The sequence below is a fragment of the Pinus tabuliformis genome, chromosome 2_2 (assembly GCF_031772625.1).
Source record: "Pinus tabuliformis cultivar Carrire ecotype Pingquan chromosome 2_2, CPIR1, whole genome shotgun sequence".
Taxonomy (NCBI): domain Eukaryota; kingdom Viridiplantae; phylum Streptophyta; class Pinopsida; order Pinales; family Pinaceae; genus Pinus; species Pinus tabuliformis.
The window spans coordinates 131,688,825-131,713,671 of record NC_142300.1 but is presented as its reverse complement, the minus strand read 5'-3'; the positions used below and the strand labels follow the sequence as shown (position 1 = coordinate 131,713,671).

Below are 24,847 nucleotides of genomic sequence, written 5' to 3'. Positions count from 1 at the left end.
TTCGCTTCTAATTTTTTATTGGGCGACTAAAATATCTTTTGGATGCTTCTAAGTGCCTCTAAAGTTATAAAAAAGAAGATTTTTTGAGTGGGTTAGCCTAATGTTCAAGCCTATGGCCCTAGTGTTGATATGCAGTTCATGGTAATGTTAAATTCTTAAAGTAAATGTGACATTATCCTTTATTTTTCATTTTCATCCTTTTACTTAAATTTTTAACATTACCATGAAATGACTCAGGATGTTTGAGAGTGGTTTCGCCCTCATTGGATTTCATATGGAGAAGGTATAATTTTAGATCTAACTCAAAATCCAGGAGACTTGTCTTTTTTTCAAGATTTCAGGATTGCAATGTTTCCATTGGATTTTTTCATGTATGAGGGTATGGAACTTGTATTTAATCAAGAGAACCAAGCCCTCTATGCAGGGCAGACTCCCAGTAATCAAGAGCACATAGGGTACTAGGGTATGGAACTTGTATTTAATCAAGAGCACTAAGGTCGTTCGACTATGTAGGAGGAGACTCCCAATGAAGCACGAGACAAGAAATTAGAAATTTCTCGTGGTTGATTTTGGATATTGCTATTTTCATTATGTGATCATTCATGAGTAAATGTGATGTAAATTTAGAGACTTATAGTTTATGCATTGACAATTGACAATTTAATCATAATGTAATAAATTAGAATGTATCTTATATGCTTTATGATTGCACATATTTCTTAAATGTCCAAATATATATATATATTGCGTTTCCTTGTTTCCAAAATTTGGGGGGGTCACCTTTCATACCCATGTCCGTTTCAGAAACTCATACCCGTTTCCCCGTTTCATGCAACTTAGATTTAATTTCTGAAAGCAAAATACAATATATGATGAAATGGTGCACCTGAGCTTGTCTTAATGGACAAACAGGACCAAATCCAGGTAGGAAAATGGCTGAGCTGAACACTGCCCAGCTGCTACACCAATTTGCACTGTGCTGCCTAGAAAACTACTGCTCTGCTGAAGTTCGAATGACTCGAAAGTGCACTAAAATTGCCCAGAAATTTATATGCTTTTAACCCCAGACTCCTTGGCCAAAACCTAGAAAAACCCAGAAGGGATTTTCACTGGTTTGGACTTCCAATTTTCGACCCCCTTAGAGCCTCACCTCAGCTGTTGCTACAAAACTTGGCCTACTGGAAACTGCATGTAAATCCACCTGAAAACTGACTACTATCCAACCCCTTGCTCCTCAGAAGAGATCTTGGCCCAAATTAGCTGCTCCCATGAACCACGAAAATCTGTTGTGTGGCCTCTGCACCGTCCCTCAGCCCAGCAGTTCGAATTGCTGGAATGCTATCTCAGCTGGCTGTAAAGCCCAACTAAAATGCTGGTCTAGTGCTGCTACCTCAACTCTCTAAATCCCCGACAAGCAATATGATCTCTGCTAGCCTCAATATCCCTCTGCGTGTTTCCTGGCTGCCCAGAAATACACACTCGTTGCTCTGCGCTGACTACTGGTGTATGTCACTGCCCCGGAACTCTTGAATACTTTTGTGGAACAACCTCCCTAGGGCGGGCACAGATGGTCCCCCAAAGTAGAGGTTGAATCTCCTGCTTGAGAGACTCGTGGCTAAACAGCTGGTAGACTCGCTAAACATCAAAGTAAACATATGATTAGTTGTTTGAAAATGTCAAAGATGTAACCAAAATGAGGGCTGATCTCTTCTTATAACTCCTTGGACCTCCTTAGCCTCATGTGGGCCCCTCCATCCACCCATTCTTTTCCGCCAAGCATATGGATTGGCTAATTCGAACTCTTATGTGGGTGGCCCCCACATTCCATTAGCTGCTAAATAAATTTGATTTGGCCCCTAAGTCCCTAAGTCGAAAGTGTGGGGCCCTCTTCCTTAGTAAAAAATGTGCAAAATTGTGTAGCAGCACCCTGTTACTAATGTCTTTGAGAACAGACATGACATTCCTCCCCTCCCAAATGTTGCTTGCCCTCAAGCAACCCTAAAGCGGGGTGTTCTAATATGTGCTCACCTTCTTAGGGGGCATCCTCATCCGACAAGTTCTTCCAACACACCAAGAACTTCCTAATGGTCCTTCTCCTTAGTTTCCTCTCTCTACTCTCCAAAATGGCCTCCGGTTCCAACACCAAGTGGCACTCATCTTCTAGTGGGGGTAGATCAGCTGTTGCTGTCACCTATTGTCTCAACACCCTCTTAAGGCATGAGACATGAAAAACATTGTGGATCCTACTACCTTGAGGCAGCTCCAGCTCATAAGCCACCTCCCCAAGTCATCTAATCATCCGGTAGGGCACATAGAAGTGTGGCCATAGCTTCTCGGCCCGCTTCTGTTTCAACGTGGATTGCTCGTAAGGCTGCAACTGGAGGTATACCAAGTCCCCCTCCTCAAAGTGTCTCTCTGTCCTGTCGCAGTCTGCGTAAAGTTTCTGTTGATTTTGGGCTATCACCAAATTATCCTTGAGAGCCTTGAGGATAACTTGGCTCTCTTGGACCGAGTCTTTGGCCTTTGGGGCCCGACTATCTCCAAAAACATTATCAACAAAAGACAACGCGTCATATCCATAAAGAGCTCAGAAAGGAGTCATACCGATGGACATGTGGTGTGTTGTGTTGTAGCAGTACTCGCTCAGATGCAACCACCGAATCGAAGTTCTCTGCTGGCCGGTCACGTTCCTCAGGTACCTCTCCAACCATTGATTAACTCTCTTCGTCTGGCCGTCTGTCTAAGGGTGATAGTTGGTGCTGGGAGTGAGCTCTGGCCTAACCAACTTGAAGTGTTCCTACCAAAAGGCTCCCATGAATCTGCTGTCCTTATCGCTCACTATGTTCTTCGGGAGCCCATGAAATTTGAAAATCTTCCTGAAGAATAGCTCAACAACCTGTGCAGTCCTGTACCTGGTGGGGATGGCGAAGAAGTGGGCAAATTTGGTCAATCTGTCGACCACTACGTATATTCAATCCTTCCCCTGCACTGTGGGGAACCCTGTGATAAAATGCATTCAAATACTCTCCCATTTCCCTTTAGGGATGGTAAGTGGCTATAGCAATCTTGTGGGGTGGGTCAACCCCCCCTTGTTCCTCTGACAAGCCTCACACTCTCGTACGTGCTGCAGCACGTCCTCTTTGAGGCCCTTCCACGTGAATCTCTCTCCGACAACCATATAAGTCTTTCGGAACCCCTGGTGCGTGGACAATGGTGAATCATGTGCTGCCTGGAGTACCCACTCACTCAATTGCGAGTTGGGCACTAAGTAAATGCGCTCCTTGCAATAGATGACCTCATCCATCACATGATTGTTGGCATTATGATACAGGTGTTGTCCTTGATGGCAACTCACTCAGAGGTATGATACAGGTGATGGCAACTTAATCAGATGACAGATCTAGTGCAGTAGGTCAAAAGAAAGGTATACGCAGGTTAGACTTGATGAAAGTGTGTATACACGCGGGTGAGCAGAGCAAAAGGCGCGTATACGTACACACGCAAGTTCACAGAAGTAAAGGCGCGTACATGTTGGAAAACTAAGTTTTGGTCCGTGGTATTTGGTCCGAAGTGTTGACCCCAGGTATTGGGTCCAAGGTATTGGTTCAACATGGTTTTGGGCCATGGTATTGAGAGAAGCCTAAACCTATATAAGGAGAAGATCATTAGGCCAAGGGGTGAAGTGAGAAGGTGATGAATATCTGATGAAGTGTGAGATCTAGTATGCTGGTTATGGGTTTGTGATGCTTAGCTTGATCTGAATCAAGGATGCACCTATGCGGATGATGATGGATGATGGATCAGGATATTAAGGCTTGGAATGTTTATGATTATATGGTTTGATTATGGATAGACTAGATCTGAATTATTGACGCATGTTTATTCTGTAAATGTTATGTTCTGATGTCTGAAATAGTTGCAAAGTTATAAGTTAGAATTTGCAGATCTGTATGCGGGTTGTCTTTGGTAAAAGCGCGTATACACGCAGGTTGGGTTCGTCCGAGTAGCGTATATAGTATGAAGTATGATATTTGAAGTTGCAGTTGGATCTGGTTGTTGTTGCAGAGTTATGTTGTCTGTTCAGTGTTTTGGTGGCTGTGTTGTTGACAGGGTTTCAGTATTGGGTGATTCAGATATTGATGATGCATGTGTAGTTGATGATTGTATTGCAATGGTGATTGTTTTATGGATCTAGTATGAAAATGTATGAAACGTGGTCCTTGGAAGATCGTAGAGTTCAGTAGGCCGGCGCCTACGTACTGGTAAACATATCGGCCAGTACAAGAGCCAGGGGGTTGTAGCTCCCTTCCAGGAGCAGCTGGAAAACGAGTGAAGGTTGGAGCCTTCAGTAGGCCGGCGCCTATGTACTAGTAAATGGATCGGCTAGTACAAGAGCTAAGAAGGTTGTAGCCTTCTGCAGGTAGAAGCCTGCGTACTGGTATAAGACTGCACCAGTACTATTGTAAAAAGAAGTTTCTTATTAAAAGAAGATAGAGACGAATTGTAGTAGGTGGTTTCCACCTTATATCATGGTGTTCATGTGTGCTCCTTATGTGTGATGATCTGTTCTGTTTTACTGCACCTGCTTACTGTTCATGTGGTTAATGAAGTTCTGATGCACTAACTAAAGATCAATATTTAATGGATTAACTGAATCATAAGTATTCTGGATAGACGCTAGTTGCATTAGACACAGTTGCGTATACACGCGGGTTCACTTAAATGAAGTAGTGTATATGTATTTAAGTATGGAGATGAAAAAGTTTTATTGATTTTATAATACTGATTCACCCCCCCTCTCAGTATTATTTCCAACAATTGGTATCAGAGCAGGTCCTTTGGTAGAAGCTTGATCGCTTGAAGGAGATCCGTAGAACAATGGGAAAGAAAGCGCGTCAAAAGAAGAAGACAGCTCAAAGGAACAATGACAGCCTGCCAGTAAGTGGAAGCAAGGATCCAAATTCTGAATCACCCCAGAGTGAAGCTGAACAAGCAAATGAAGTATCAGATAAAATCATAGATCAACAAGATCTACTTAGCAAAAGGGAAAGTGACCTCAAAGAAGAAGTTATCAGCTTAAAAGTTCCGCTGGAATATGCCTTCATAGTTCGTCAAATGCTGCAGGAGCTGAAGAAAAGGAGATTCTCAAACTAAGGCAACAAGTGGAAGAAGGAAGAAAGTTTGAAGAAATTTTGAAGAAGAAATGTCTTGAAAAGGAAGAACAACATCAAGTTGAGGTAAATATCTTGAAAGGTAAAATAGAAGAAAAGGATAAACTATTACGATTTCAAGATAGTACTAAGATTTTGGATGATATTCTTAGTAGTCAAAAGTCGTTTGCTATTAATACTAGTCTTGGTTTTTATGAATCTGCTAAAGGTGAATATAGCTCACAAGGTGAGGCAAGGAACTCTAATGAGAAATAAAAAATGATCAACAAGGAGATGAGAAGACAACCCCATCAACAGCCAAGGAAAGGAATTCCTCAAAGAAAATTTTTTGCTCCTAACTTTGGAAGTGATAGACGATTATTTCCTCCAATGAATAATGTTGAATGTTATGTATGTCATAATCTTGGACATGTTGCAGCCAGATGCAGAAGTAGAATGGTTCAAGACCGTCAAACAGAAAGATCATCACGTTCTAGGTACTTTAAGGGATATTGTTTTGCTTGCAATATTTTTGGTCACAAAGCCATTGACTGTTTTAGGAGGAATATGAAACATGTGAGATGTTATGCATGCAACAAGCTTGGACATATAGCAAAAGAATGCAGGAGAAGATTGTGGACACCAAACCAAAAGAGGAAAACATCATCACAATTGAAGATATGGAAGAAAACGGAAGTACGGCCAGAAAGATGTGGCATAGCAGAGTACACAGACATGACAGATTCAGAGGAAGCTGGAAGTGTGGAACATCAGTGTTCTAAATCTCATACGCAGGTTTCATGAAGACAAGTCGCGTATATACGCGAGTTATATGCTGCACAGTCGCGTATATGATGTTCTAAAGAAAAGCAGCAGTACAAAAGTCTGATATGGTTCAGTCACTGTTTTGATGATGGCATGGCACAGGTTCAGGGGGAGCATATACTTCAAATAATGCATTGTTGGCATTATGGTTAGAAGTCTTTGGTGATGATGCTTATTGACATATCTTGCTTGACCAAAAGAATGGATTGCAGGTTACAGGTCTGGATGCTAGATGCTTATAATGTAGATCATATGGTGTATGATAGCTGCTGATAACTATCATGGTCTTGTTTAGGTCCTTGGTCTTTGTGAGTCATATGATGTATTTTGTTACCCCACTATGCATGGGATGGATGATGTAATGAGTCATGTATAAACATTTGGTATATCCCCACTTGGTTGGGTGGATGAGTAAAAAATGGTGTATTCCCACTTGATTGGGAGATTGATGCATGTATAGAGTCATGTCATGCTTTTACAGACCTTGCATGTGCTCAGGGGGAGCATGGACAGATTAGTACATCTTGGCATATACAAAGGGAGAGCTCAATTAGAAACTTCAGCATGTACTCACGGGGAGTATGGACAGCAGAATGTATATCAAAGAAGAGAATATCTTCGTCCGCCCTTTGCCCTTGATGTCAAAGGGGGAGAGTGACTTTGTGTAGTGGTTGCCATCAAGTCCAAAGGGGGAAATTGTTGGCATTATGATACAGGTGTTGTCCTTGATGGCAACTCACTCAGAGGTATGATACAGGTGATGGCAACTTAATCAGATGACAAATCTAGTGCAGTAGGTCAAAAGAAAGGTATACGCAGGTTAGACTTGATGAAAGTGCGTATACACGCGGGTGAGCAGAGCAAAAGGCGCGTATACGTACACATGCAAGTTCACAGAAGTAAAGGCACGTACATGTTGGAAAACTAAGTTTTGGTCTGTGGTATTTGGTCCATGGTATTGGTCTGTGGTATTTGGTTCGAAGTGTTGACCCCAGGTATTGGGTCCAAGGTATTGGTTCAACATGGTTTTGGGCCATGGTATTGAGAGAAGCCTAAACCTATATAAGGAGAAGATCATTAGGCCAAGGGGTGAAGTGAGAAGGTGATGAATATCTGATGAAGTGTGAGATCTAGTATGCTGGTTATGGGTTTGTGATGCTTAGCTTGATCTGAATCAAGGATGCACCTATGCAGATGATGATGGATGATGGATCAGGATATTAAGGCTTGGAATGTTTATGATTATATGGTTTGATTATGGATAGACTAGATCTGAATTATTGACGCATGTTTATTCTGTAAATGTTATGTTCTGATGTCTGAAATAGCTGCAAAGTTATAAGTTAGAATTTGCAGATCTGTACGCGGGTTGTCTTTGGTAAAAGCGCGTATACACGCAGGTTGGGTTCGTCCGAGTAGCGTATATAGTATGAAGTATGATATTTGAAGTTGCAGTTGGATCTGGTTGTTGTTGCAGAGTTATGTTGTCTGTTCTGTGTTCTGGTGACTGTGTTGTTGACAGGGTTTCAGTATTGGGTGATTCAGAGATTGATGATGCAGGTGTAGTTGATGATTGTATTGCAATGGTGATTGTTTTATGGATCCAATATGAAAATGTATGAAACGTGGTCCCTGGAAGATTGTAGAGGGCCGGAGCCTACGTACTGGTAAACATATCGGCTAGTACAAGAGCCAGGGGGTTGTAGCTCCCTTCTAGGAGCAGCTGGAAAACGAGTGAAGGTTGGAGCCTTCAGTAGGCCGGCGCCTACGTACTAGTAAATGGATCGGCTAGTACAAGAGCTAAGAAGGTTGTAGCCTTCTGCAGGTAGAAGCCTGCGTACTGGTATAAGACTGCACCAGTACTATTGTAAAAAGAAGTTTCTTATTAAAGGAAGATAGAGACGAATTGCAGCAGGTGGTTTTCACCCACATTGGGTTTCCACCTTATATCATGGTGTTCATGTGTGCTCCTTATGTGTGATGATCTGTTCTGTTTTACTGCACCTGCTTATTGTTCATGTGGTTAATGAAGTTCTGATGCACTAACTAAAGATCAACATTTAATGGATTAACTGAATCATAAGTATTCTGGATATACACTAGTTGCATTAGACACAGTGGCGTATACACGCATGTTCACTTAAATGAAGTAGTGTATATGTATCTATGTATGGAGATGAAAAAGTTTTATTGATTTTATAATACTGATTCACCCCCCCTCTCAGTATTATTTCCAACAATGATAATGCTCATCTGCATGGGTACCCTCCAATACCTTGCATACCTTCTATCTTTGGAGTACTCCACCAACAACTGAGCCTTCCAATCATGGCAGATGCTCATGAGAGATAACCCAGTTGGTCTTCGAGATAGAGCATCACCCATCACATTGTGCTTTGCCCGTGCATACTTTATATCGAAGTCATAGGCCTACACCTTGCTAACCCATCTCTGTTGCCTGTCATTGAGGCCCTGCTACCTCATGAAATGTCGAAGACTGTTGTGATTAGTCTTCACTCGGAACTGGTTGCTCACCAAGTATTTGCGGAACTTGGCCATTGCATGCATAATAGCCATCATCTCCTTGTCATATATGGAATATGAAAACTCATGCAGTAGGAGTTTTCAGCTCTCGATAGCAATGGGATGCCCCTCCTGTGACAATACTGCTCCAACTCCTACCCGGTATGCATCACACTCCACCGTGAATCGCTGGGAAACTTCCGGAAGTGCCAAAACAAGGCCACTGCTCATCACCTCCTTGAGGCGATCGAAGGCAACCTGTGCTCCATGTGAAGGCCCCCTTCTTGGTCAGGTTGGTCAAGGGTGCTGCCAATTGTGAGAACCTCTTGACAAACTTTTTGTAATAGGTGCAAATACCCAAGAAGCTCCTCAGTGTAGCTACATCTCGGGGTATTGGCTAATCCCGGATGGCTCGAATCTTCTCCTCGTGGACCTTCACCCCATCAATGCCAATGATGTGCCCTAGGTAGAGCACTCTGTCGACCCAAACTTGCACTTGGAGAGCTTGGCATAAAACTGCTGCTCCTCCAAAATGAGCAATACCTCATCCAAGTGTTGGAGGTGCTCCTCCCATGTTCGGCTGTAAATCAGAATGTCATCGAAGAAAACTAGCACGAACCTCCTCAACTGTCCCCAAAAGACATGGTTCATGCATGACGGGAATATGGCTGGAGCGTTGGTCAGCCCAAATGGCATGACCAGAAACTCAAAGTGCCATAGTGGCACCAAAAATCTGTCTGAGGGATATCCTGATCAACCTTGATCTGGTGGTACCCTGAACGCAGATCAATCTTGGAGAAGTATTTGGCTCCTCTAAGCTCATCCATCAGCTAATCAATGCGGGGAATGGGGTAGCGGTTCTTTAATGTCTTCCAGTTGAGGGCCCAGTATCCAATGCACATCCGAAGGGTTCCGTCCTTCTTCTTGACCAACACCACTGAAGAAGCAAAAGGTTTGGACCTTGGCCTGATATGGCCCAATGCTAGCCGCTCCTAGATGGACTTCTCAATCTCGTCCTTATAAGCTTTGGGATGCCTGTAAGGAATGATGATCACTGCATGCACACCCGGCTCCAACTCCATAGTGTGCTCAAACTCTTTGTCTGGTGGCTACCTTGGTGGAATGTCCCCAAACACTACTACGTATCTGTCCAGCAAGGCCTGTATGTCTGCCGATGGTTGCTGAGCATGTCCTCCAACCTCTAATATCCTCAACTCAACTGCCCATGCAATGTCCCCATCTCGTAAATCTGCCTCCATCATGTGGGCCAAAACTGTCTGAGGTGGTTAAGATTGAATGTCTCCCAAGACTACTAGTTTTCCATCCAGCCCAATGAACTCCATCTCTGGCTTCCTCCAATTTGTCGACTCACCCAAGGGAATACAACCACTGGACACCCATCACCATGTTGGTGTCTGGCACATCGACCACGAAGAAGTGGTCCGTCATCGAGTAGTTCCCCCTAACTACTGTCAAGGAGGGCACATATCTAGTGCACTATATGGTACAATCACCTGGTACTAGGATTGAGAAGCCCTTGAATTCTGTTGTGGTGAGGCCTCTCCTCTAGACCAACTGGGCATCTATGAAATTGTGGGTAGTCGCACTGTCCACTAGCACTGACACCCTTTGTCCCTGTACAGTGCCTTTGATCCTTAGTGTAAAAAATTTGGGAATCCCACATAAGGAAGCGAGAACTCCCCTAGCCGGGGCAAGGAATGCCCCACCCTATGGAGGTGGTGGTTGTGGTCCTCTGTCTGTCGGACTCTCACCATCTACTCCACCACAATCCTGCTCCACCTCGTCCTCCTGGTCACTATCAGAAAAGACCTCAATGTAGTGTGCTCTCCCAACAGTGCACCGATGGCCTGGCGCTAAGGGCTTTCTGCATGTGAAGCACAACTTCCTCCTTCGAAGGTCCTTTTGTGTCTCCTCATCTAACTGCCCTCTCCCTTGTGTGGTCTTATGAGGTGGAGGTCTATTCTCATGTCCCTTTTGTGGGAAAAGGGTCCATGTAGGGAATGGTGCTCTAGTCTTGGGGATGGCCCCCTATAGATCTCTAGCACCCAAGACTGCTTCCTGTAGCGTGGAGGGTCTGCGTGACTTCACCAGTCCATTTAGGGGCTCAAGCAAGCCCTCAGTGAAGGTATACACCCTCCTTGCCTCTGATAGATCCGGGACCATCACTGACACCCACAGAAAATCTGAGAAGTATTGCTCTAGGTTGCCTGTTTGGCGCAGTTGGGTCAGCGCTCCGAAATGAGCCTCCAGATCCCTCTGATCAAATTGCTCCACCATCCTACTGGTGAAGTCCTCGTACAAAACTACGTGGGCATGCCCTAGGGTGGTCAAGCCATGAAACCACTAATCATGGGCTTCCCCCTCCATGTGCAACATGGTCATCTTAATGGCTTCCTACTCTGTCATCTAGTTGATTTGGAAGGAGGTGTCCATGTTCTCAACCCAAGTCTTGGCCGTGCACTTGGCAGTGCCATCGAAAGTAGGGAAATACATCCTCCCTATGGTTCTTTGCAGCTTGTAGTTCTGGGTCCCTTATCCTCCATACCCCTTGTTCTTCTCACTCTACTTGAGCTTGTAGTAATCTCTGAAGGAGAGGTCTTCTTTAAAGGCTTCATCCATAGACTACCACTCTCTAAAGTAATCTCCCATCTGACAGGGTCTTCCTCCCTTGCAGGCTCGATATGTGCCATTGGCAGGAAGGAAGGCAGTATAGCACGAGTTGGCACACTCACTAAAGGGCGTTGCACCGCTGGTGAGGGGTGATCTGAGAGGCCCCAGAAGTTCCCCCACACAGAAACCCTCTAGGCATGGTCCTCTCTTTGTTCTGCGACTTGATCTCTTCCAGCATGTCTTTCTAACCCTTGGCCAAGTCACTCAAGGCCGTCAGAAGGCTGTCGAAAGCCATCTCTTCCCTGCTCTTGGGTTCTGCCATTTCCTCTTCTGCTATTTCTTTCCCCCTATCCTCGGTATTTGGAGTAATCTCTATCTCCCTTTCTTTGCTCTTGTAACTTTGTCTTCGGTAGGTGATGTTTTGCTGGTCCCCTTCTCTCATAGGAGACAATTCCCATAGCTGAGCCAAGAACTAGGCTCTGATACCACTATAATGATCCTAAATAGGAATAAAAGGGACAACAACAAATATTCTATGCAACAAATTTCAAAAATGAAATATTCATCAAGCACCCATAGAAAAACTGCAAATGGACAACTTTTGAGCCATTTTATTTAATTTCTGAAAGCTAAATACAATAGATGATGAAATGGTGCATCTGGGCTTGTCTCAATGGACAAGCAAGTCCAAACCCAGGTAGGAAAATGGCTAAGTTGAAGGCTGCCCAGTTGCTGCACCAATCTGCGCTGATCTGCCCAGAAAACTGCTGCGCTACTAAAGTTTGAATGGCTGGAAAGTGCACTAAAAATGCCCAGAAATTTATATGCTTTTAACCCCGGACTCCTTGGCCAAAACCCAAAAAAACCCAGAAGGGATTTTAGCTGGTTTGGACTCTTGATTTCGACCGCCTTGGAGCCTCACCTCAGCTGTAGCTGCAAAACTCAACCTGTTGGAAACTGCCTGTAAATCCACCTGAAAACTCCTTTAAAATGCTAAGTTCACCCCTGCTAGCCAACCCCTGACTCCTCGGATGAGTTTTTGGCCCAAATTCGCTGCACCCAAGCACCATGAAAATCTGATGTGTGGCCTCTACACTGTCCCTCAGCCCAACAGTTCGAATTGCTGGAATGCTAGCTCTAAAACCCAGCGAAAATGATGGTCTAGTGCTGCTACCTCAGCTCTCTGACTCCCCGAAAAGCAATATGATATCTGCGGACTTCAATCTCCCTCTACGTGTTTCCTTGCTATCCATAAATACACACTCCTTATTCTGCCCTGACTGCTAGTGTATGTCACTGCCCCAGAGCTCCTGAAAATGGTTGTGGAACAGCCTCCCAAGGGTGGGCACGGATGGTCCCCTGAAGTAGAGGTTGAATCCCTTGCTTGAGAGACTCGTGGCTAAACAGCCGGTAGACTCACTAAACCTCAGAGTGAACAGATGAGTAGTTGTTTGCAAATGTCAAGGATGAAATGAAAATGAGGGTTGATCTCTCCTTATAACTCCTTGGGCCTCCTTAGCCTCATTTGGGCCTTTGCATCCATCCATTCGATTTTCCCGCCAAGCATATCGAATGGCTAATTCGAACTCCCATGTGGGTGGCCCCCACATTCCACTAGCTGCTAAATAAAGTCGATTTGGCCCCCAAGTCCTTAAGTCGAAAGTGTGGGGCCCTCTTCCTTAGTAAAAAATGTGAAAAATTGTGTAGCAGCACCCTGTTACTAATGTCTTTGAGAAAGGACATGACATGTTCTTTGCCAAAGAGTCTCTTATCTTCACATTTCATAGGGACTACCCCCATAGCTTGCTGTAGGGAGACAACTAGTACGGGGAGGGCGGGCATCAGAGTGACAACCCTCGTCCTGGGCGTTGTCGCATTAGCCTGTACAATTTGAGTGATAACATGAGGCACTTTCTACTAGGCCATAGATTTTGCTTTTGGTTTTGTTGATTATCTTTTTCAATTCATAGTTTTCCTCAAGATGATATCACTAACTTTTCCAAGAATTGCAATGATCACATCACTCATGAATTTTTTTTGATAGGTGCTAGTACCTAGGCATATCATTGAACCCCAAGAAGTCTACTCTGTGAGTGTTTGAGGGAAAAATCATGGGACACATTGTCTCCAGGAAAGGAGTACAAGTTGATCTGGGCAACCAGAAAGAACACAAAAATCAGCAACATCTCACTGATTGGGCAACCAAGAAAAAGCTTACTATTTCATTGGAAACATCCAAGAATAGAAAAGAGGGAAACATCTGAAAAACTAGGAAAAAGGAAACATCTAAAATATATTGGCTTTATCTAATTATGCAGTTTGATTTTATCTTTTGTAATAAAGAGAATGATTGCATTGTTTATAAAATGCTCATCTCTTCTTCATAATAAAGTTGGTGGTATTGTTTGTAGACCTGTGTTATTCCAGTTTTTGTGTCTACAGTCTGTTCTGTTATTCTCTGTTTTTAATTTTCAGATCTGCAAGTAGATCAATTGGTATCAGAGCGTAAGTTCTTGGAAGCCATCCACCTGTTCGAAGATATTTTTTTTTTTAAGGGTCATACATTTCACTCCATTCAGTGGATGAAAATCATGCACTCGCCAGTGAATGATTTAGCTAGGGCTCTTCAAGAGCTAATTACGCTGCAACAACAACAACGCCCTCCAGGGCAAATGCAGCTTGATACACGCTTTCAACTGCCCAAATTCTCAGGGCAAATGAATGGTGAGACTGTTGATTCTTGGATCCGCAGCCTCTCCAACTATTTTAGAACCTGTCCAACAATGGACGAGGAGATGAAACTTCAGATCGCCAGTCTACAATTGGAAGGCCTAGCACAAACATGGTGGGATACTCATCTTGAGAATATGTCCTTGGTTGTGGAACTTGGAGAACAAGCCGAGACCAAATCGACGCCTATCACATCTTGGAATCTCTTTTGCGAGGCCTTACGTGAACGCTTCTATCCTCCAGGATATATACGAAATCTCTTTGCCAAATGGTTGCAGCTTCGACAACTACCCAATCAATCAGTGCAAGCCTACATTGATGTCTTCTGCAAGTTGCGCATTCAACTCCATATATCCGATCCAGAAGAGGTACTAATTATCAAATTTAATTCTGGTTTGCTAATGCTTCTTCGTCGTGAAGTTGAGTTGTTTGATAGTACTTCATTAGACAAGACCTTTATTCGGGCCCTGGCGGTGGAACGCAAAGTGGGTACTCGAATCCGATATCCTCAAGCCAGAAATGGTCCATCTTCCTTTGGTTCTTCTAATGTCGCCTCTGCCTCATCCCCCACACCTCACCGCACCCCCTGGTGCACATTTCACAAGACCAACTCACATGATTCTGCAGATTGTCGAGTATTGAAAAATCTCTGCCCCCAGAAAACTCTTTTTACAGAGGTCGAACAACCAAAGGCCACTACCCCACTTCCAGCTGTTTCTCTCGGAAATCCGACAGAAGTGGACTCCTCTCTCATCCTCATGACTGCTAATGCAACAAACACCTTTGTTACGCCTTTGTTTACCCATAATTGTCAAATCAAACATGAGTTGGCCACACTTATTCTTGACAATGGGAGTCAAAAGAATCTTGTGTCACAAGACTTAGTTGAACGCCTTTGCCTTCCCACCACTCCTCACCCCCACCCGTATCAGCTCGGTTGGGTCAGAAAGGACGGTCCTCGTCTTACCATCTCACAATGTTGTGCTGTCACCTTTGCTATTGGACCTTTTCGTGATACTGTGGTATGTGATGTTTCTCCTCTAGATTGTGCTGATTTATTGCTAGGAATTCCATACCAAGAGGCTCGACATGCTGTTTATCATGCTACAGATCACCAATACCACTTGCAGCACGATGGGCGCACCTATGTGCTCACATCCTCAGCTAGCACATCAACCCAACCTTCCATTGGCAAAGCTTCCATTATGAGAGTCAATTTAAACCAAGATGTTTCTTTGTGCTTGGTTTGCCCTGTCAAGCCAGACAACCTCACCAATCCAGTCCCTCCTTCAATGGCTCCTCTACTCCATGAATTTGCAGATGTCTTCACCCAACCCACAGGGCTGCCTCCAGCACGCTCTGTTGAACGCCACATTGATCTTATTCCTGGCGCTTCCTTACCCAATGCCCCATCTTATCGCCTTGCTCCTCGAGAGGCAACTGAGATAGAACGCCAAATTGAAGAATTGTTGACATCCGGTCATATTCAGACGTCATCCTCGCCATGTGCATCTCCAGCTTTTATTATTCCCAAAAAAGATACTTCTGAATGGCGCCTCGTGACAGACTATCGAGCCCTTAATAAAGCCACTGTTAAAAACTGCTACCCCCTTCCCCGCATTGAGGATTTTTTGGACCATTTACACGGGGCTTGTTTCTTCACAAAGATGGATTTAACTGCAGGCTACCATCAAGTTCGCATGCATGCGGCCGACACATGGAAAACTGCTTTTAAAACAAAGTTTGGGCTATTTGAATGGTTGGTCATGCCATTTGGACTGACCAACGCACCGGCCACCTCTATGAGATTCATTAATGATGTTTTTAGGGCACATTTGGGTAAGTTTGTGGTCATCTACCTTGATGACATTTTAGTATTCAGTAAATCTTGGGAAGACCATCTTCAACATGTTTGCACCATACTTGAGTTATTGCGAGCACATCACCTTCAGGTCAAAGAAAAGAAATCCTATTTTGGACAAACATCAGTTCAATATTTGGGATTTATTATTGACAACAAAGGGGTTCGCCCAGATCCCTCTCGTGTACAAGCCTTGGCGCAATGGCCAGCCCCTTCCAATGCACATGACCTCAAGAGCTTCATGGGAGGTATTAATTTCTACAGAAAGTTTGTCTCTCATTTTTCACAGTTGGCTCGCCCTTTGCACCAGTTGTCTCATCAAGCAAAGTTTATTTGGGATGCCGAATCTGAGCAACATTTTGCTCAACTCAAGAGTGCCTTATGCTCTGCTCTTGTTCTTCGTTTGCCAGATATGAATCAACCATTTGAGATGGAAACTGATGCCTCTCAATTCACCATTGGAGCTGTTCTTAAACAGGGAGGCCACCCTGTGGCATACCATTCTGAGGCACTTGCGGATGCTAAGCTCATGTACAGCACCTATGACAAGGAATTCTACAGTTTAGTGCAAGCTTTGAAGCAATGGCGCCATTACATTCTTGGCAAAGAGACCATCCTCCATACAGATCATCATCCGCTAATCTTCATCAACTCACAACGAAAGATTCAAGAGCAACGCCATTTAAAGTGGGCTTCTTACATTCAACAATTCCATTTGGTGATTAAATACAAGAAGGGGACAAGTAATAAGATGGCTGATTTGTTAAGTCGACCGCCTGCTCAGGTCCTACACATTCTAGAGGTGCGTTGTGCTGCATATGATGCTTGGAAAGATATGTATGCAACAGATCCGGTCTTTGGTGAGATATGGGAAGCTTTGCAACACCCTACAGTCATCAACCAAACTCCCTTTCTTGATTATACCCTTCGTGATGGTTGGTTGTATAAATTGAACCAACTATGTGTGCCACAATCTGATGATCATCTCATTCTCATCCGTGAAGCACATGCCTCTTCATGCGGAGGGCATTTTGGCACAGCCAAGACCATTCTCAATCTTCAACGCCACTTCTATTGGCCTGCCTTACCAAAGCAAGTGGAAAAATTCATTCGTGCATGTTCTCTTTGTTCACAAAGCAAGCCCTCAAATTGTAAGCATGGTTTGTATCAGCCATTACCAATTCCCTCTCGTCCTTGGGAATCCATTTCCATGGACTTTTTAAGTGGCCTTCCTACTACTTTTCGTAAACATGATGCTATCTGGGTAGTGGTATGTCGTTTCTCCAAGATGGCTATATTTCTTCCTTGTCATAAGACTACTTCTGCTGCTCAAACCGCGGATCTCTTCTTCCATCATGTGTGGCCACACTTTGGTTTGCCAAGTAGCATTATTTCAGATCGTGATTCTCGCTTTCTCAGTACCTTTTGGCGTACTCTTTGGTCTTTGTTGGGTTGCCAACTTCGTTTCTCCACTGCCTTCCACCCACAAACAGATGGACAAACCGAAGTTGTCAATCGTACTTTGGTTCACTCACTTCGCAGCTACTTTTCCAAAAACAAACAGTGGGATACATATTTGCACATCATTCAACATAGTTACAATCGAGCAACACACTCCTCAACTGGTTTCTCACCTTTTGAGGTTTGCTTGGGGTTTCAACCAAATGCACCCTCTGAGATGCCATTGACAATCACCCCTTTTGGGTCTGCACATCAACAACAGGAACAAAAATCAGCTCATCATTTTATACACTCCATTTCTCAACGCCAAGCTCAAGTAACTGCTGCTTTGCAAGCAGCCCAAGATCGTGCCAAACAGAGACATGACAAGCAGCGAACACACTTGTCTTTTCAACCTGGAGATCGTGTGTGGCTCTTGTTGGACAAGCAACGCTTCAAGGGCCAGCATCATAAGCTGCACCCTCTGAGATATGGCCCATATACTGTTCTGGAACGCATTGGAGAAAATGCATATCGCTTGGACTTGCCTTCCCAGCTTGGCATCCACGATGTTCTTAATGTTAATAATCTCAAATTATTTGAACCACCTCTCCTTGAGGAATCTGTTACAATTCATCATCCGGTTGATAATATTCCAGATTTTCAGCCTCCTCTGCTCAAAGATACAATTCTGGACTTCAAGAAACGGGATACACGACATCAGCCATACTTCTCATATTTGGTTGGTCGGAAGGGACACACACCAGCACAGGCAAAATGGATCAGTGCAGAAACATTGCAACGCAATTTCCCTCAGTTGGTGGAGGAAGCCGGGACGCTTCCTGATCTAAACAGGGAGGAATTGGGCAACCAGAAAGAACACAAAAATCAGCAACATCTCACTGATTGGGCAACCAAGAAAAAGCGTACTATTTCATTGGAAACATCCAAGAATAGAAAAGAGGGAAACATCTGAAAAACTAGGAAAAAGGAAACATCTAAAATATATTGGCTTTATCTAATTATGCAGTTTGATTTTATCTTTTGTAATAAAGAGAATGATTGCATTGTTTATAAAATGCTCATCTCTTCTTCATAATAAAGTTGGTGGTATTGTTTGCAGACCTGTGTTATTCCAGTTTTTGTGTCTACAGTCTGTTCTGTTATTCTCTGTTTTTAATTTTCAGATCTGCAAGTAGATCATGATCCATAATGAGTAAATGGAATATAGGAGATTCCCCTTCCTAAAAAAAAGAAAATTAGCCCCTCTGTAGAATTAGATGCTTCATTCTAATTTTGGTAAATTAGTGAGGCTCATTTCTAACATGCTGAAGGGACATGATCTCAAGTGGAGTGGCGAGGCTAAGAGGGTGTTCAAAGACATCAAGCAAGCCTCATCTCAACCTCCAATATTGGTAAACATGGATTATGGTAGGGATCTCTTGTTGTTTTCTTTTTCTTCCAACTTTATTATGGTTGCAATGTTGCTGCAGAAAAATGGTGAAGGGTACGACCAACCTCCTGCGTTCATGAGCAAAGCTTTGCAAGGGTTGAAATTGAATTACAATTTGATGGTAAAGCAAGGTTATGCACTAGTCAAAGCCTTGGAGCATTTTTGGGATTACTTTTGGAATGTCAGAGTCATGGCCTATGTTCCACACCAAATGGTTAAGGATATCTTGTTGCAAACTTCAGAAGGAATGTAGTGGAACTGAGGGGAGATGGATTACCAATATCCAAGAGCGTGACATGGAGATCAAGCCCACCAAGTTAAGAGGGAAAGGCTTGGCTAGAATGATGGGAAACAACTTGGCTACCATATAGGATTTACAGCTAGAGGAACATGTAAATTCTTTGTTTCCATCATTAGAGCATCATGAACGGTATTCCATTATTATATTTTATTTGAAGAATTTATTGTGTCCTCATCACCTAAGTGAGACATAGAGGTTATCTCTACAACTACACATTCCCAAGTATGTCTTGTGTAGGGAGATTTGGTATGGAGAAATCCCAATGGGATCATTTTGACTTGTGTAGTTTCAGATGAGTTTAGAGATCTCTTATGCAAGTTGCACGTAAGAGTTTTTGGTGGGGCCATTTTTTAGCTAGGACCACAACACACAAGGTTATGTGAGCTAGATATTTTTGGCCCTCTCTATTTTCTATTGTGCATCCCTTTATCAATCTTGTGAGGCTTGTTAGAGGTTTGCGGGGACGCAGAAGTTGCCTAATTTTCCCCTTGATCCAGTCATAGTGCAAGCCTTCTATAAACAATGGGGGTTGGATTTTGTTGGTTAGTTTTTGTAGAATTCAAGCAATGGTTATAGTTGGATTACACTTGCCATATTATTTTACTAGATGGGTGGATGTGTTGAAAAAGTGTAACTAGGTTCGGTCTTCATAATGACATGTAACTGTGATTTTTGTAAATGATAAAATTATTATTGTAAGACTTGCTTCATGGGTTTCATGAGCAAGAGATTTTATTTAGATGGATCCCATTGAGAGCCTTAATATTTGTGTTAAAATTGGCAACTAGGGCCCAACTCCATGTGGGTCATCTTATATATGGCAGCTGATATTTTTCTTGGATTCCTCTCGTCGAGAGGTGTAGGATTGATCTAAAGATCATCCGATTCCGACAAGTATTCATGGAGATATGAATTTATTTGTGTTATGGGACAATCCATGAAGGTCGGCCAACAACCAAATTGTCCCCACTTGTGCTCAACGTTTTAGTATGAATAGAGGTGCCTTGAAGGTCATTTAAGCACACACTTCTTGTGATCTCTTCCTCAACACTTGTCTTGGGTTTTGGTGGGAGGAGAGATCCCAATAAGACAATGCTGCCCTAATGGAGATGATGCCCTAAAACGTAGTCATGGAGATGATGCCCAAAAACACAGTCGTGGAGATGATGCCCTAAACGAAGGTCTAGAAGAGACCTACAATGCCGATCTATGAGGCCCTAAATCAGCTATCACAATGTGCCCTAGCCACAGACCTCTGACAAGATCTATGGTGCATAAAGAACTTTGTTTTGGCCGCAAAAGAGAGGAGCCCAACTAAGGTGAAGGAAGGCATAGTTTATGCCTCCTTCTAGACTGTTTGGGAGCCAAGTTACTACAGGTAGGAGGTTGAGGTCATGATGTGAAATTCTGGGCAGAAATAAAAGAAACCTCACAAGTAAATAGGTCGAGTTTCCTTGGGTAATTATAGGTAGGAAGGGAGGCTTGTTTTGGAGGCTGAGATGTATTAGGCCCTCCAAAACAAGGCTGCATATTCTTGTAGCATTAGCGAAGGAAAGGGAGCCTTGTTGAGGGTTTCTGAAGTGTTTTTGTACGCAAAATGATGCCCTAGATAGGGCTGAACAAGTGTAGTAGGCAATCGAATTGAAGAAGGACAAACCTAGGTGGTTTGTGGAGCAACTTGTGCATGGAATGATGGGTATTCTCTTTGGTTGATGAGTTGCAGATTTAAGAGGACTATTGTAGCTGGAAGAAGGGCTGAACAGGACTATTTGGATGCCCTAACCCATGATCTAATGCTATAACAGTGTGACAAGTTCCAAGTATGTATTTGATATGTTGCTTCCTATGTGTGAGGGTTGGTAGGACTATCTTGATGGCCTAACCAGTCCATGATGAAGGCTGCCCAATCTGCTGGAACAAATAGAGACACAGTGAACTAATGGAGAACATGATAAGATGTGACAGCGTTGCTATAAGGTGCAGCATGATGTTGAATGCTGCTGCATAATGATGGGCATCGTGATGAAGTGTAGTGTCGCATGTTGTGTGCAGCACTTGGTAACAAAGTGCAACACATTGATAATAAATGCTACAATGAGATGCAACATGATGGGCACAATGAGGTACAACATGATGCAACACAGGTAGGTGTAGCAAGAAGATGAGTTACAACATGATGCAACATAGGTAGGTGCAACAAGAAGATGAGGTACAACATGATGCAACACAGGTAGGTGTTGCAAGAAGATAAGGTAGAGCATGAAGATTGGGGGCAACATAGTGAGGTGCAACATGGTGATGGAGTCACCTTGGATTAGTGGAAACAGTTGGCCTTCACCTAAGCTGAGATCAGCTACCTCGTATGCCATCTTCCTAGAGAAGATCTCTGCTCTTATTTATATAAGTGAAAAGGTTGACTTCTGATGTATATGTACTATCTCTCTCTCTCTGCTGAACTATTGAAGAACATATAAGAAGAATTGATCAAGGGTTTCCCTACATTGGTGTTTGCCCCTGGCTGGCGCCACATCTTGTGTCCTCTTGTCTTGGCTTGTCTTCTGCGTTTTATGTTCTATCTGCAATTTACTATTATGCTGATGTGATTGCTAATCTGGAAAAGATATTGAGCTAAATGGCAAAATTGAAATAAATTTCTCTAAGCATAGAACATACCTAAAATTAACATGGTATCAGAGCTGAGGCAGAGACAAAGCCCAAGAAAGAGTGAAAGAGTAATCATTGAAGACAACTGGAAAGGATCAATGGGTTCCTTATCCCTCTTCAAATTCACCAAGGGTGAAGTTGAAGCAAAAGAGATTATGAAAGTGGCGCAACAGAAACATCTAGTGGCCTACCTACAGGTCACTTCAATGAGAAGTCTAGATCTAAGGATGGAAGGAAAGGCAGATGCTTTGCTTGCATCAAGTCTGACCATTATGCGAAGGAGTGTCTGAATAGAGGGGACACATCACTTGATGATGATAACAATCATTCCAGGGGCATCTTCAATGATCAAAGGAATGACATGTTCAATTGCAAAGGAAAAAGGAATTCAGGCCATCAAGGAAATGGCCGACTCTTCAAAGAAAGCAAAGAACTCCATACTCTTTGTGGATTTGGCTTATTGTTTGAAGTGCTTCAAGGCACTTCATCGGATAGAAGGAAGCTCTCTCTAATTTGGTAGAGATGGAAACAATCGTGAAGATTATACTTGGGAGTCAATGCCACCTATCTCGGAAAGGGTGTAGGGAATGCTACCCTTCAATTGAATAAGGATAGCACGATTCATTAACAAGTAATTTTCTATGTACCAGATCTCAAGCAGAACCAAGGGTCCATTTCAGCAGTAGAAGACAAAGGTGGCATTCATCAACGGAAAGGTACGTGTGCGGATAAGGAATTTTTAAAGATGCTTTTGAGTTCAAGGTTGGCAATTTGTATCAAGTTGTAGGAAGTCCATTGGGGACCATGTCAGTTGACACATCTCTTCTATAGCACCGAAGGTTTGCTTATTATGGGGCCCTACCCAACGGTGACAGGGATGCTTGAATTCAAGAAGAGCATGAAGGTACATGTCCGAGATGTACCGAAGGAAAATCTTACAAGGGGACCATTCGCCTCATGTGGCAAGTCCACAGGTGCGGAACAACCCAAGGGATTTGAATTTCATGATCAGGGATCTCTCTATGTTTTAGAGATAACACCCCAGGCTTGATATGAGAGGATTGATTGCTGTTTGATGAAGTTGAGATTCACTAATAGTGAAGCCGATCCAAACCATTGCTTGAAGGTTGTGGATGATAGACCTCTCATACTGGCACTTTATGAGGATGCCCTCTTTCTGACAGGTGCAGACCCTCTCATTTGCAAAAGTAAGGAGTTGGATTCGGGATTGGCAATGGTAAGCTGTAAGCTCGTAACTACCTCGATGGAGCTTAACTTTCAGAAGTTATGTGGTAGTGATGTCAGACTTGATTTGGGAACTGAGTTTCATAAACTCATTATAGCATTGATGTTCTTGGTGAACTCTCTTCCGTATATATGTTTTACAAATAGCATGTTGAGCTCATATATGGTTGAGCTCCACTAGATTGGTGCCAAGAATCTTCTGAGATATCTTCGGGGCATAATCTCTCATGGATTGAGATACATTGCCAGAAATGTGAAGGTGCATGATTATTCGAATACTGACTGGGCACACAGTGTGGAGGATTGCAAGAACACTTCTGGGTGCTGGTTCTCTTTGGGTTCTACTACGATATCTTGGATGAGCAGGAAGAAAAAGTCGGTTGCCCTGAGCACTGATGAGACTGAATACATAGCTACGAGTATGACCTCGTGTGAAGCTGCCTTGTTGAGGAAGCTCTTCAGTAAGCTGTTTAGACACATGCTGGATACCACCGTGATCTTATGTGACAACCAGAGGGGGATTCGATTGTTGAGGAATCCCGTATTCTATGATCGCTCCTTGCATATAGACATTAGGTACCACTTTATTTGCGATATGGTACATCGATGAGCAAGAAGGCTCCATCACATTGGGACTGATGTGCAGGTCGCCAACATTCTGTCGAAGCCCCTAGGAAAGGAAAAATTTGTGACTCTCCGAGAACGACTAGGAATCGTGGAGAGACTCTCTTCTAAGGATCCTATATGATATGGACATTGAGCTCTGGGAGCTCCTGGGGGCTTGGGGGTACGTCTTGGAGCGATGAGCAACCACAGGGTGAATGGTTCAACCTTCCCCTAGTGGTTTGCTATGTAGGCAGGATGAGTGGTTCATCCTTCTCTTGCCGAGACACAGTCATAGGGTGAGTGGTTCAACATTCCCCTAGTGATTTGTTGTGTACAGGGTGAGTGGTTCTGCCTTCCCCTGGGATACCCATGGCAACATGTAGGCAGGATGAGTGGTTCATCCTTCTCCTGCTGAGACATCCTACCCATGCAGTCTGGGACTCAATTGGAAGTACCTCTCAACATGGGAAATGAGGATAGGGACCATAGTAGTACCGATGGACGCATCGTGTAACTACCGTACTCCCTATACTAGGATGATATTGATCTGGGGTTAATGAAACTGACTTCGGGTCAGTATGAGTGGTTTAACTCACTCTCTTTTGGAACTAATTTTGGGTCAGTAAGAGTGATATAACTCACTCTCTTTTGGAACTGATTTCGGATCAGTAAGAGTGGTATGAGGTACTATCTTCATATGGGACTGACTTCAGGTCAATAGAGAATGGTATGAGACATTCTCGATCAATTCTTCTTCTTCATGGTTCAGCAGAGCAGAGCAGAGCAGTGAAGGGCACTGATGGCAGAGATAGTACAGTCTGGCAGATGGATCAGGAGATGGAGTTATCCCTAGTTGAGAGGGAGTGTTAAAATTGGCAACTAGGGCCAAACTTTGTGTGGATCATCTTATATATGGCATCTAATATTTTTCTTGGATTCCTCTCATCGAGAGGTGTAGGATTGATCTAAAGATCATCCAATTCCGACTAGTATTCATGGAGATATGAATTTATTTGTGTTATGGGACAATTCGTGAAGGTCGGCCAACAACTAAATTGACTTCGCGTCAGTAGAGAATGGTATGAGACATTCTCGATCAATTCTTCTTCATGGTTTAGTAGAGCAGAGTAGAGCAGTGCAGAGCACTGATGGCAGAGATAGTACAGTCTGGCAGATGGATCTGTAGATGGAGTTCTCCCTAGTTGAGAGGGAGTGCTAAAATTGGAAACTAGGGCCAAACTCCGTGTGGGTCATCTTATATATGGCAGCTGATATTTTTCTTGGATTCCTCTCATCGAGAGGTGTAGGATTGATCGAAAGATCATCCGATTCCGACGAGTATTCATGGAGATATGAATTTATTTGTGTTATGGGACAATTGGTGAAGGTCGGCCAACAACCAAATTGTCCCCACTTGT

At 43.4% G+C, this 24,847-nt stretch overlaps 1 protein-coding gene across 4 annotated transcripts in view; it reads left to right on the top strand.

The window, feature by feature from the left end:
* The window catches only part of LOC149191671 (uncharacterized), a 232,044-nt gene that overhangs the window by 129,220 nt on the left and 77,977 nt on the right, over positions 1-24,847 (top strand). The window lies entirely within an intron of this gene.